At 31.6% G+C, this 14,901-nt stretch overlaps 1 long non-coding RNA gene across 1 annotated transcript; it reads right to left on the bottom strand.

The window, feature by feature from the left end:
- Window positions 1-3,192: 3,192 nt before the first annotated feature.
- LOC149552025 (uncharacterized) lies at window positions 3,193-4,810 on the bottom strand. Its single transcript, XR_016352851.1, has 3 exons — window positions 4,696-4,810; window positions 4,417-4,495; window positions 3,193-3,741 (listed from the first exon to the last, which is right to left on the bottom strand). It is a non-coding gene; the product is annotated as an uncharacterized LOC149552025 (long non-coding RNA).
- Window positions 4,811-14,901: the final 10,091 nt, after the last annotated feature.

The following is a 14,901-nucleotide window of genomic DNA, read 5'->3' as shown; positions in this document are numbered from 1 at the left end:
GTTACCAAATATATAAACTTTATGTTCTCATTGAAAGTTAGACACAGTTAGGGTGAGTAGATCCATTGTGTACATCATGGCCCTCATTATAATAATTACTTTCATAAAACATGACTCAAAAGCATAGGAATGTATAGTGCATATATTAGTAGTTCATATAATTGATAACATAAATTTTTTTTTTGGAGCTGGCAGAGGGAAACTCTAATTGGAGATCTTTGGTTAAAATATTTCTGAAAGATGGCATCTGCAAGTGCAGACTGCACATATTGAAGGCAGTGAAATGTATGTTAAGATTCAGTAGAAGTATATGAAGTTGTGCTTCAGACACTCTCCATCACTACAAAGAAATAACAAGTGTAAAGAAAAACTGTAAGAGAATCGAATGTGGAGTTTTTCACATCGTAATTTTTCCCAATGTTTACCCTAGCCTATAGATTCTTTAGTCGTCAATTCTCCCAAATATGTTTTTGACATAAAACTTACTAGCAAAAAATGGTAAACAACAATTCAAAAACTGAAAAGAAATAAAATTATCTACAACAGGTATTGCAAATAAATCCCTTCCCCTTTTGCAGATCTTGTCCATGAGTTGGTAGGAAATATGAATAGTAATGGCTTAGACAAGAAATTCAATATGGACAATGTCAATGGGACTCTAGAGTAATCGAACCTAAAAATCTAGGAGAATGCAACATCTAATAAGTTACGGGGCCCCTTCTCTCATATTATGGGGCTAGCTCTGAGTCCTCCCAAATTATATGGCAATTGCTTCATGTACTCCTGCCTTTCCATTACTACCCTTGCCTTTCCCATGGACACTGACGATTCTAGGTAAAATGACAATGGATCTCAAACTACCCATAGAAGAGTAGGGGCGTTGATACCGTTTTTGATACTACTGGTGCCCTAAAATTCTCTGGCCTCCCTATAGAATGGTGCAATTTTGGTGATCCCTTAAAATGGTAGGGTGAGTTAACTCCTATGATGATACAAAGGAATTTGGGGAACTTTACAATAAACCATGGTTTCATTCTAGTCTCAATGTCGCTGTTATGAAGATATTCAGTGATTTTTTGAAGAACATAAATATTGAGAAATGTCAAGTCGAATGGGTTTTTCTCCAGCTTGTCTTTACTATACCTAGTCGATTGTTTTGAAAGATGAAAATGTGTGATTTACAGTCGAGCAGATGAAATGCACCATTAAAAAATAACTAAATCATTTCCTCAAAGAAAACATCGAACAATGTAGAGTGTCTTCTGATAAAGTTAAGCATGCAAATTGAGCAGGAAAGATCATAATATTGTAAATTTGAGATACAATGGGGAAAATTAAGAATACAACATATTGTATACCATTTTTAAATTTCTTTGTTAATAAGGGAAATTGGTCCATGTAAAGGTGACTTCCAATCACAGAATCACAGGAGCTTCATTAAGATCACAGAAACATAGAAAATAGAGAGACAAAAATAAAGCCCTAATAGATCGAGGCAGGCAAAATTACCACATAAATGAGTCATAACTACAAAATCAATCAAGACTACATTTGAAATTGTGATGAGATGAAGACAGAAATGTGCCTATGTAGAGTAAGGAGAAAAGGAGCAAGATAAACTCACAAGCAGGAGAATTTTCTGGTAGGGTAAAGTAGAGAAGATGATGGTAATAAGAAAACCCCATCTTGAAAACAGACTTTGAGAAGCTCGAGAATTGTCAGGAACATGCAAAAAGGCACATGCTCAACAGGTGGAATGCAATGTACACTTTTTCAAATCAAATTTTCTTGGCGATATAATGAAAAGACTCCCGAAAAAATCATCTGGAACCAATAGAAACACAAAAAAACCAAACAGAAAATAATGGTAAATGAAAATGCAAGACCAAGGTGGATTTTAGTGGGCTTGTTTTAACATTTTCTCGAGTCCCGAAGCATCATCTAATGGAGAAGTGAAATGAAAACATTAGGCCCGTGGCTATATAGCCACAAAAAATGCAGTTCCTTTACATTGCTTTTTCTAACTTTTTAAAAAATTAACTAAGTCCTCTCCTTCGTATGGAAGTGCATTTTCGTGGCTGTATAGACGTTGCCAAACATTAGTCCCTGCCTATGGGCAGTAGGGACTAATAAGGAGTATGTGCTTGAGTCCTCCCGTACACTCTAACTTGGTCAGAAAAGCATTGGTTTTGGTAGCGTCGCTAAAAAATAGTGTAGTCTCACTTTTCGGCCTGACAACTGGCACATGCTCTCAAAAAGACAAGTGGTTTTCCAACTAGATGCCAATGGTAAAAACAATATTATTGTGGACTATGGAAGTTCAATTATCATTAAAATATTTAATTGCATATTATCACATATTTTTAACATTCATTTTTTAATTTTAAAAATTAACATTACATTGTTAATCAATTCATTAATAAAATAATAACAATACTATATTTAATAAATTTGAAAAAATAAATAAATATAAATATTATATAACTTAAAATTATATAAATTTTATTATGAAACAAAATAGAAAATAACTTAAATATATATAAATATTAGCTAATTGATTTTCTATTTTATAAATTAATATAATATTATAATTCTGTCGATTATTAATCAGATTATATAATCTATATCAACTAAAATATATAACCAAAACTGAAAAATCATAAGATATCTAATATACTATATTAAAATGTAAAATATAAATTATAAAAAATATTTGAAGATAATTATAAAATAATATTTCAAAAATTACTCAAAACTTTTGAAATGAAATTTTTTGTAAAATATAATTTATATAATTTTATGATCAAAATACTTTACTTGGACAATATTTAATAATATTAGAATAAATATATAGAAATATTTAATAAACTTAAAAATAAATTAGGATATATTAAAATTTACTAAATATACTAAAATAATGTTAATAAAATAAATTTACTTCAAAATTGTTAAAAATATATAAATTATTATGTAAGTAAACCATCTTTTAAAATTTATAAATCAAGTAAACAACTAATTTTATATTCTAAAGTCTTCAATCGAGCTCTAAACTTAGTTCATGTTTCTCATTTTCATAATTCTTCCCACCATAACAAAAGGGAGGGACTCTAGCTCGCCAAGAGCTCTTGTTTAAATTCTTGAAATTCTTGAATGATCTCCACATTTAATATCATCGTTAATAGTGGACTCTGATGCAGTCAAGGTAAATACATACGTTATAGCTGATGAACTTTTATTTACAACCATACTATGTTTAGGACACCAGAACTCATTTAAGTTGCAAATACTTCAAAGTCTAAAAGCATACAATATTACAACTAGAATGAAGACAAGCTATGTAGCTTACTCCAAGCCTGCTAATCTTCTACCGTCTGGCAATAGGTTTCATGCATGTAGGTCAAAGCTATGGAATAATCTTAAATGACTTCATCTTATCAATCCATGACATGAAAGATGATTCTATATTACGAAACCCAAAGAAACCATGCTCTTTACTTTTGTTCATGCTAAGGGCACTCTCAAATGGAGCATTTAGTAAAATGTCTACAAACCACCAATTTCCAACTTCCTCAATTTTGGTAGGGTATAATCTATTTTCTTTCACAATTGCCTCCCAGATAGGTCCCTTGTCTTTCATTGCTTCAGCCAGACAAAATTCTTTGCCTTCATATGGTAACATTTCCAGCTCAAATTTCTCTGCTAGTAGTTTCCACAGTCTTTTCCATTTGAGCACATCTCCATCTGAACAATTGAAGGCCTGGTTCTTAGCAGCTCCACAGTAGCCCATACTTCTTGCTCCGCAATCAATTCAGCATCAAATATATCCGTAAATTATTCCCAAGTAATTCTAAATCCTTTTGTTTTCACAACCAATTATACGAAACTAAAAGATTACAAACTTGTCAAAATCACACAAATCTATTTCCCCTCCCAAAAATGGTTCAAACTGATTGATTTATAAAATAGTTGTTTACAAACTAACCCTACACTTTATGCTATTTTAATTGATTATCTTTACAAATATTTTTCATGTTAAATATTTGAAGCACCTGAAGCCTATTACAGAAAGAGTTTTATCTTTCCTAGAAATCAAAACCCTAATTAACATTTATTACAGCTAGAGTTTCATATTTCCTAGAAATTAAAACCTTGATTAACATTTATTATAGCTAGAGCTTCATCTTTCCTGGAAATTAAAACTCTAATCAACATTATTTGTCTCTTTGAGACATTCGATAAAATTAACATTTGTTCCTACAAAGGACTTTGATTGAGTTGGGTTCCATTGCAGAGCAATATAGCCAGTAGGGTTGATAACTACTTTGCTGTCTTTGATTATCTCATAGTTCAAACCTTAAATCTCTCAAACGTTAAGCAAGATTATAAATGAAACATACGAACAATTATAACACTTACAACTCTAGAACCAAGAGTGCCTGTCCACCATGAGTACCAACTCATTGTGAGGGATCCAAAAAAAAACCTGAATGCTAACCTGCCATAGCACGTAAACCTAAATATGAGATGGAGATGCATAATGGGTAGAATATCTATATTTTCATTGCTATTTCATCCACTAAATAGAGAATTGCAAGTAGCAAGACTAGTCCAACAAATTTGCAAACAATGAATAAAGATCATCAAAAAATACAAATGAATTCGATCTAATTCTATAAGAATTTTGTGAGCTCTTACTTCGAATGAAAATAAAGCTTGAACAATCAAGAATGTAAAGCTTGAACAATCAAGAATGTTAAGCTTGTTAACAATGAGGTGACTTATGTGGAGTTTGCTTTATGTCTAGTTCCTTGAGTGGAATTAAAACATTGATTTATGAAAGAAACAAGATTCAATATGATATCTTCTACTTCAATGGGAGACAAGTTAGTCAATGTGGGAGACAAGTTAGTCAATGTTGAAAAAGTTCTAGAAGGTTAGAAATTGAGGAATGAGGATAGAGATTATCCTCTTTGTAATTTCAAACCCAAAAATATAACTTTATCACATGAAACAAGAAAGGGAATAAATAAAAGTCACACTCTCCAAAAAGGAATAAAAAAAGTCCCACTCTCCAAAAAGGGAATAAAAAATACTTTATCACATGAAACAAGAAAGGGAATAAAAAAAAGTCCCACTCTCCAAAAAGGGAATAAAAAATCCTTTATCACATGAAACAAGAAAGGGAATAAAAAAAAGTCCCACTCTCCAAAAAGGAGGAGGATGCATGTAGGTCATGACAAAGCCTTCTGCAGAGGAGTGACACTGTGTTGTTTTGTCAACACAAAGTTGGAATCAACTATTATCTACTATTGTGGATTACTTTACAAAGGCAAGCCACCTTAGTGCTTACCATGAGCAATGAGGTAAACCCATAAGGGATAGGTGGAAAATCTAAATTGACACTTACATGCTTGCTGGATTATTATAGAAATATAGAGGACACTATGCTTCTTGCAAGGGAACTCCTAAGAAACAATCTTATCCATCTGCAAATGACTACCTAATATCATTAAATTTAAGTGGAATTGAGATAGGCAAGAGTTCATTGTTTTTTGAATACTTGTTAATCTTCATTCATGTTTTTTCATTCTTAAACCCATTGCTCTAACTGCAACTCTGCTCAACAGACATGATATTCCAAAGCTCATTTAGGTTCCAGAGTTTACAAAATGAAACGAAAATCTACATAGCAAAAAGAATGATTCAAAAATCTCACGATACTCTGGAACATGAAACCCCTATTCGTTAGTTTTGAGTATTTCATGGTACAAATATCATTGTCCAATAAGGTAGATGAACTGTTTAACACTAGCACTTCCACCAAGCTAGTGCAAGTGTATAGCTGATAGGCAACATATGTAGCTTATCAATTTATAACTTCTTATTATTTATTATTTGATCCCTTAATGACTATCCCAGAGATTGATATTTTATGTCGATTCATCTCTCTACACTCTCCCCTCAATTTTCCCTTTGTCATACTAACACTTATCCCTTCGCTTCCATCCTGTTGTTTTGTAATGCTACAAAATTACTATTTAAAAAAAAATCATTTAACAATTGATTATATATCATTTTATTACATCAACTACGGTCTACCCACCATTCAAACTATTGGAAAATTGTTGTCTTTCGTATATATAAATTTATATGATTTAATTGTTTCAATTTTTTAACTTCACTTGAATATTGATATATTTATATTTAAATACTATTTAAAACATCTTCTAGTTATTTGTTTCATTTTATTTAAATAACTAAATTGTGTTCCATTTTATTTACTTATGTCAAGACTAAAAATTATAATAACCCAACACCCCTCTCTAATAAGAGAGAGGTTTGTGTAGGCTCTTGTCTATTTATAATAATCATGTTTGATATATCTATATATACTAAACTATTTTTTAAAGAATCTAAATTATACTATTCTCCAAATTATAGTAAAATGAATAACATATTAAAAATTGGTTGGTAGGCAATAAACTAATTCAGAAATATTTATATTTTGAAAAATACTCATGTTTCCTTTATATCATTCAATAACTAACTAAAACTAACGAAGGATACTAAAGAACGAATAAATAAATCACAAACAAATTAAAGGATAAGTGCAAAGAAACAACAATTATGATGACCTAAATCATTCAACAACATATTCCGCCTTTGAAGTATTGTAACTATAATTTATAAAACATTTCTTATTTGATACCCAATTATCATAGCTTAAGAATTAACAAAATAAAACTAGTTTTTGATTCTTCAAATCTAATTCTAACACAATAATCTGTCTTGGAAAAGTTGTTTAATGTAGCAATAATACACTTGGAGAATCATTATTTTCATTTAATTCATAATTGGAGTGACAAAAGAATTATTTTAAAATTTATTAGCCATCATCAAATGACAAATCAACACTACAAAAATAAAAGACCATCCTTCCAAACATTTCATACCTTGCATGCCTCCACCAATCTAATCAATAATTTAATATAGATTAATACAATCTTTGAAATAGAAACAATCAATAATTTAATATGGATTAATACAATCTTTGAAATAGAAACTATAAATGAGATTTTTTCAATGTTTATGAATCCATAGTTGTAGCTTTGTCATGAATAATAAGCTTCAAATCAACTTACCAATAAAGAGTAAATTAATTAATAAATTATTTATTTATTTTGAACTTCATAAAGAAGGGTAATTAAAAAAATAAGTCCAACAATAAAATACTTACAAAATCTATGTTCAAGCCAAGACTTTGTGAATTTTGAGCTTTCAAGATGCCCATTCCATTATTACACAAGTAGCATGCACTCTGAAATAATTATGAAATGTAGCATTGAACCTTCCCATTACATTACATTTTCTTGAAGATTTCTACCTCTTTGCAACCAATTTGGTCAGCGTATACTTGCAATCATGACATAGAAGCCCCTAATTACACTGGTCCTATTTAGGCGAGAGTTTTTCGTTTGAATTGGTTCACAAAAACTTGTTCCACTTCTTCGCCGAGGGTAACCCTGAGCTTGGCAATGGGAAAATATTCAAAGATCGTGCTAGCCAAAGACATTTTAGAAGCTTATGATAATGGATTAGGCAATGCTTAGTAGGGGGTATAGTACCACAATTTGTTTGGTCTTACAGGAGTAATCTCTGAGACACACTCACAACAGAAGAAAAAGAAAATGTCCTAGAAGGTATGGTCACTCATAGGCATATAATAATTTTGTCTCTTATTTCAATCAAATAAAGAACCATGTAGTGGTGGATAATTCTTTTGCATTTTTGCAGTTCTTGATGAAATGTGGAACCAAGCATATGAATTTTTGGATTGATTTTGGTGGCAATGTTCTGATTTTTCCGCTCCAATCACAAACTGATTTTATTTCTTGTTTCTCTAATGCTTTTATTTTGTTTTAAATGCAAACATGTAAACAATGTGTACAAGCTTAACTAATCTCTATTTTTTTGAGGCAATGTTGCAAGAATTTTATACAACCTTGACAGATTTTGGGATGATCGGTTATGGCCCAGTGGCTCAACATCAATTCTATAATAGTGATTTTCCATAACAATTTTAATGTGGAAGATCTGTTTAATTTTTTTCGAACTTCACTTTTGAAATGATAAATTCATAAAGTAATTACATCAGTGTTATGTTATCATTCATTTGTGTAATCAATATCTCATTCTAATAGGAAGGAACGATCATGAATGGAATAAATAATGTCACCATTCTACTGATATGCTTTAAACTTTCAACTATGAATAAACAATGGTAAGTACCTCACTGGCTGAAGCTCCAGAGTATGGGTCATCAACCATGTGATAGTCAGATTGGGCTTCGCCCAGTTTTGGCTTTTCTTTTCATTTGAAATCATACTCATATTTTTTCCATCTCAACTAGGGGAGGACCCAGTACTTGAACACCCTAACTTTGCACTTATCAAAACCCTGCGTAAAAATTTCAAATTGCTCCCAATTTTTTACAGTAGGTTACTTGGCAAGTCATGTACTTATAACTAAGGTTTCAAGTCCATGTCACCCATTATGATGCCACATCATCATGTTTTTTTCCAAGTTGTCTAAAACAACCCAAAAAAAAATGAGACCAATGGTTGTGCATAAAGGGTACCCATAGTTGAACAGTTGATGTGGCATCACATCATTGGTTAATTTTTATAACTCAGGGTACATTTTATTCAATTTTGGGTAGTTAGCATCACAAGTATTGGTACAATATTGTCAAAAAAATTGGACATTAAGTCAATAAGTATAGGTATTAAGTGAACAACTTTTATCACAACTATTGGAACACATTCAAGTACTGGGTCCTCTTCTCTACTCCACAATCTGCCATGTTAATAGATTTGATGGCTTGTTCTAAACATTTGCTGAGATGGACAATGTCCTTTAGAGCCATATAGGCTATGATAGGATTCATCAAATTTAGTGTAAAATCGGCAAAGAGAATCTGGTATGTCCAAAGCATTGAGTGCCTTCCAAGAATTAGGCCACATATTCAAGTACAATGACTATGTGACAATGAAGATTCTAAATTGTTGAAGTAAATGAGAAATTTAATGAGCTTTTTTGTGGAATATCTACTTATGGAATGCTAGTGCATTGGCTAACCCTGAAACTCTCCCTCCTATAATTCAAATATCTTTTTCTTAATTATAAGATCAACAAGTGAATTGGAAATAACAACAAAGAAAACACTCATAATAAAACAACTTAAAGCAAGATAAGAAGCGCCCCTATATTCACAATTTCTTTGATATGAGATCTTCTCTCTAAATAACTCTACTACTATAAATAGTATTTCTTGTGCATCCTTTATATATGTTAGCTAAGGTGGTAATTCATAGTGAGCACATCCGTGTCTGATGCGAGTTCGAAGCAAGGTGTTTAGTGGCATTTTTATCCAACAGTTTGGACGGATGAGGAGAAGCCCACTGTAGAAGCTTTGTGGCACCATTCCTGCAGCAAGTAACACATTGGCAAAGCCACCACAATAGCTCCAATGCACATCGAGTGTTTGGATATTGTGAATTAGAGTATCTACTAGCACAACATGAATGATCAACAAGAAACATTTCGATAACAAAGTTCTCATTTGGAAGCTACAGTATGAAGAAATTCTGGTGGCTCTTGCCCACAAGTGAAAGCCTATCAACAATAATACCTCAAAGAATCCCCATGAATATTTTCTTCCATGTATGTGAGGATGTATTTTCATTGGGGACAGGCTAATCTCCATTCAAAATGTACTAAAGACAAAATAAAGTCAAACCTTTTTTTTTCAAGATTCACAAAAATGTAGTGATTTTTTTCAAATTTTTTTGTTGTTTTCGACTACAAACTATGTAGATCATCAAGATCAAATGCTAAAATTTTCAAACTTTTTTTGAAAATGAGTCAACTGTATAGTTTGGATCGAGGATAGCCACCTCCCATGCAATGACTCCCAAACTATAGTTGTTGAGAAGAGAATCATAAATCCCTATGCACTAAGTTAATTTAATACCTCTATTTAGGATTATGTTTGTACTCATTGATATGATGGGAGTGCATTCACTTTTATGATTCCTCATCACCTTGTTGGATGGGTAGCAAAAAAAATAACCAAAAACACAGAACAACACAATGTGCTGCCACACAATAAAATATTTTATATTTCATTCACCATGATCTCAAATGAGTACATAGTGCCTTTTTATAGGCAAGCATACAATATTCTAGAGAAATATAGCATTAGCCTAGAAGACAAAATATCTACAAACTTCTGGAAAATATTACAGCTAACTCAAACTTCTAGAAAACATTTTAACTAACACACCCTAAACCTAAACCTAATAACCTAGAAGCATCAGACGATTAGTAGAAATTAATATTTCTAACACTCCCCCCTAATTTCTACTATCAAAATTTTTAGCATACAAATTCCAATGTGCCATGTAATCTTCATATCGGTTACTGCATGAGTAGTGTCTTCCAAGGCTACAACCTTTAATTTCTACAAACATTTTGTCAACAATTGGCTACCAACGATTTCCTCTTTTGACTAGATCCATTGATAATCTTGCCTCATTTGTCACAAATGCCAGTAACCTTTTGCCTCTTTGATGCCTTTCTCTAATCAGTTTCCCAATGTTTCTGCATTCCTTCTTACATTTGAACATTTGTACCCAAATAAACCTTTGATTATTCCTACAATTCTTTGCCAACTCGATCCATAACTCCATCCACAATCCATTTTTATACAACCTACCATTTAATCATTTTTCCAGTCTCTACTCCAACATGTCTATAACAATGATTTTTCAAGCCACAAATATTACAAGGATGTATATCCCAATATCTATCCTTTGTATGCCCTTTCCTGTTACAATGTGTACATTGCACAATCTTTATGCTTTCAATTGATTCTGTTGAACCTTTATTCATCTTTCCACTACCTGCATCATATCCAAGACCTGCATATTTTGGCCTGACTATAGTCTCAATTGGATTTCTTAATCCTTGTTCATCCTTTCCTAGACCTTTACCTTTGAAACCCATTCTTTCCATAATCTTTAAACCAATACTATTATTATCATAACAAACAAAATCTGCAAACTTCTTGTTATTTACTTTCTTACACTTTTCATCAAAAACACTTTTAGCTTTAGCAAAATCACATTTCTCAATTGCATAATCAAGAAAATCATTTGTGTCAGATGATACAACACTTACAAATGGTTTCACATTCAAACATTCTTTCTTTTGTTTCAAAGTAGACAATTCCTTCTTTAACATATTATTTTCCTCTTCCAATTTCTTCACATTTTCTTCTAAAACTTTGTTCATATTCTAAACATCATCAAAAAAATTTAACTTTTCTTCTAATTCTTTATTTTTCTCTCTAAGCTTACATGTTTTCTTCACCTGCCAATCATGTACTTCTTCCACAAATTTTAGCCTATCCTCTAGCTCTTCAATTGCCTCTATATGGACACTAATTGCATTTAACAATTTAGACTTTTCTTCTCACATTTCATTTCTTACTTTTTCCAATTCCTTTTGCAAAATATCCTTTTCACACAATAATCTTGCATTTTCTTTCTTCACCATCACTAAGTCTTCTTCTAATTTATTTGTCTTCTCTTTTTGAACTCTACCAACTTTTCCCATTGAAATAAAAGAGATTAAACACACTTTATCCTTTTTCAACAACTCACTATTGTATCCTTTCAAGACTTCTTTATGAACTTCTTCAAAGCTTTTGTCACAAATAAATATTTACCCCTTTCAGCAATTAACACATGAAACTTCATTCATTCATTTTCTACAAACTAGTATAATAACACATCTGAAACAAATCAAGTCACACATTTTCCTCTTCATAGAATTATAACTTTAAACAACCATTCATTATCAGCCTTTTCTACATTTCCATTTGCTATCTTAACTTCTCAACACAAAATATTAGCTTAGCTTCATACTAGCTCAAATCTTTCCAATATTTTTCAGCCATTGACTTTGTAGTCTTCAACTTTCCAGGATTTTGATCCTTGTGCTCGAAAATCTTTATCTTTCCATGATCTTTAACCTTGGGCTCTGATACCAATATGTTGAATGGGTAGCAGGAAAAATAAAATAAAACACAGAACAACACAATGTGCTGCCGCACAATAAAATATATTATATTTCATTCACCATGATCTCAAATGAGTACATAGTGCCTTTTTATAGGCAAGCATATAATATTCTAGAGAAATATAGCATTAGCCAAGAAGACAAAATATCTACAAACTTCTAGAAAATATTATAGCCGACTCAAACTTCTAGAAAATACTTTAATCAACACACCCTAAACCTAAACCTAATAATCTAGAAGCATCAAACGATTAACATGAATTAATATTTCTAACACACCCTAGGTTCCTTGGACTGCAGTCTGGAACCTTATTAAGTATATAGGATACTTATGGCTTTCTTCTTATGTAGCTTTTAGAGGCAATTGTAGCGACTTTGATTCTAATATTTGTAGTCATAGATAGTGGTTTGGTCATATCTATAGTAAATATTTCTAGAATGTTCTAAATATAGCTATGTTGATTGTAAAGATTCAGGCTTCCTTGCACTTGAATATGCAAGCAATTGTGTGTCTTTTTGTGACTTAGTCAATTTAAATCTTGGTGATTTCTTTAGACTATATAGGGTCATTTGTAGCTTGCATACCAATGGTCTATATATTATATATCTTTTGAGTTCTCTACTAATGGATGTAACTCTAGGTCTTTAGTTGTACTAAGTTACTAACCAGAAAATTTGAAATTATGTGAGTTTGACCACCTATAAATGTTTATAGTGATAAATCAAAATTTAATTATTGTTGCTATTATTATTCTTTATTTAGATATTTTAGACTCGTTACTCTCCATTTTCCTTATTTAAATATTTAGGACTATTACTCTCGATTTTCCTATCTTGTGACCTTGCTTATCCTTTCTTTAGTGCTTATTTTCATTTTGTTATTAGTCCCTTCCACTAGGTAGGAGACTTAAGCTTTCATCAAGCATTTTGGTATTAATCTATTTTTGGAATGATGTGTAATCTTCATAAAATAAAGGTTTTGAGCAATATTTTGACAATACTATTTTATCATTGGTTACTTCAATTTTTCTGGGTAGTCTTTTCAATTTTAGCTATAGAAAATTGTCAATTATATGCATCATGTTCAAGGTATCCACATGTTTTCTACATGTGTTGGTTAGTTTGTTGCGTGTGTTGGTCACCAGGAAACTTGGCAAGAGGGTAGATGTTGCAACTATTTCATGATTAGGTGTGTTTTTATTAATGATTTTGTGGTCAACCTCAATTTCTTCTTGTAGATTTCATAGAAATCTCCCCTGATTTTTTTCATATAATGGTCTCCACATTACTAATTTCCAAATCCTAAACTGTAAGTATTAATCTTCTCTGATTTTCCTTTTAAGCTTGATGATTCATATTATAGACTATCATTTATTTTACTCATAGGCTCTCCACTACATTTATTTTATAGACCTATAAGATGGCAAGAGAAATTATTCTAGTTGAATTGTTTGAGGGAGCCATGAGAGTTAAAGAGCTAAAATAGGGTTTGTATGTTTAGAGTTGTTTTATGCTATTTTCTTGCACTTGTGTCCATTATTTTACTTTAGATCAATTCATCCCACTACTACACACTAGCGATATTAAGGACAGTAGTTAAAGACAAAATTGATATTTTTTCTTTAACATATTTTTATATTTAAAATATTTAATAATTTAATAATTTTTTAAAATAAAGACAATTGTGGAAATCATGACTTTTCATAATATAAGACTAAATGTGATATTTACCATGATATTTCCCAAACTTACAACATACAACACAATTTATGGACTACTACTCCAGTTCTGAATAGGGCATAATCACAAGTTATCAACAGAGTCAGGAAGGATGACTGGAAGTATTGAGCATAATCACAAGTTATCAACAGAGGTGAGAAGGATGACTAGAAGTATTGATCAAAAGTTATCAACAGGGGTGGGAAGGATGACTGAAAGTATTGAGTTAAAGATTCGCTATTTTAATCTAGTTGTATGCAGGAAGCTCTTGTTTTTTTATTTTGATCTGTATTCATGCCCTAGCTATCATCGTTTTGAAGGGGAACAATTCAGATCTGTGTAATAAACAGGTAAAAACCCTATAGTAATAGGCTATTTCAAGTCAATTTTTTTTGTATTTGCATTAGAGGTTTGTGGTTTGCAATTAATTTGGTCTTGGGGATTTTTGGTTTTCAATCCACTAGAAAAAGACTACTTGCACTGGAAATTGTCGACTGCTCACAGCCTTGGACCATCTAAAACTTTGTTTGTTAGAGTTAAGATTCTCAGGAAGAAGCTGGGTGTTCCTATTATTTTGATACCTAGATCTGCACTTGATATAGGTAGTAAATTTGCTTATGGATCTATACTAGATCTCACCTATTTTTCTATTTGTAATGTTGGTATTGTACAGATATTAAATTCTTTATTTGGGTGAAACCCTTTATATTCATTTTATGGTAGGTTAGTCACAACAGTGGAGTTGTTTACCACTGGAAACACATGATATCATGGAAAGGAAATATTTCAAGAGTTTCAAGAAGTCTACCCTGTGGGAACCAACTACTATCTATCTACACATCCCACGTTGGTGATCACCAGTTTGGGAATCTATAGGTTTGCCTCAATACTGGCATTTGGAAATCGCTGGGAAAGTTGGTTTCACTAGAAGATGGGTAATAGTTACCTTGGATTGGCGATGAGCAATTAAACATCGACATCAAGCACAAGTCAGAAACATAATCATTAAACTCTCTCTGATGATTGATATATTTTATT

Source organism: Cupressus sempervirens, chromosome 6, assembly GCF_028749045.1.
Source record: "Cupressus sempervirens isolate cs-2001-9-10 chromosome 6, ASM2874904v1, whole genome shotgun sequence".
Taxonomy (NCBI): Eukaryota; Viridiplantae; Streptophyta; class Pinopsida; order Cupressales; family Cupressaceae; genus Cupressus; species Cupressus sempervirens.
This window is presented reverse-complemented; position numbering and strand designations above follow the sequence as displayed.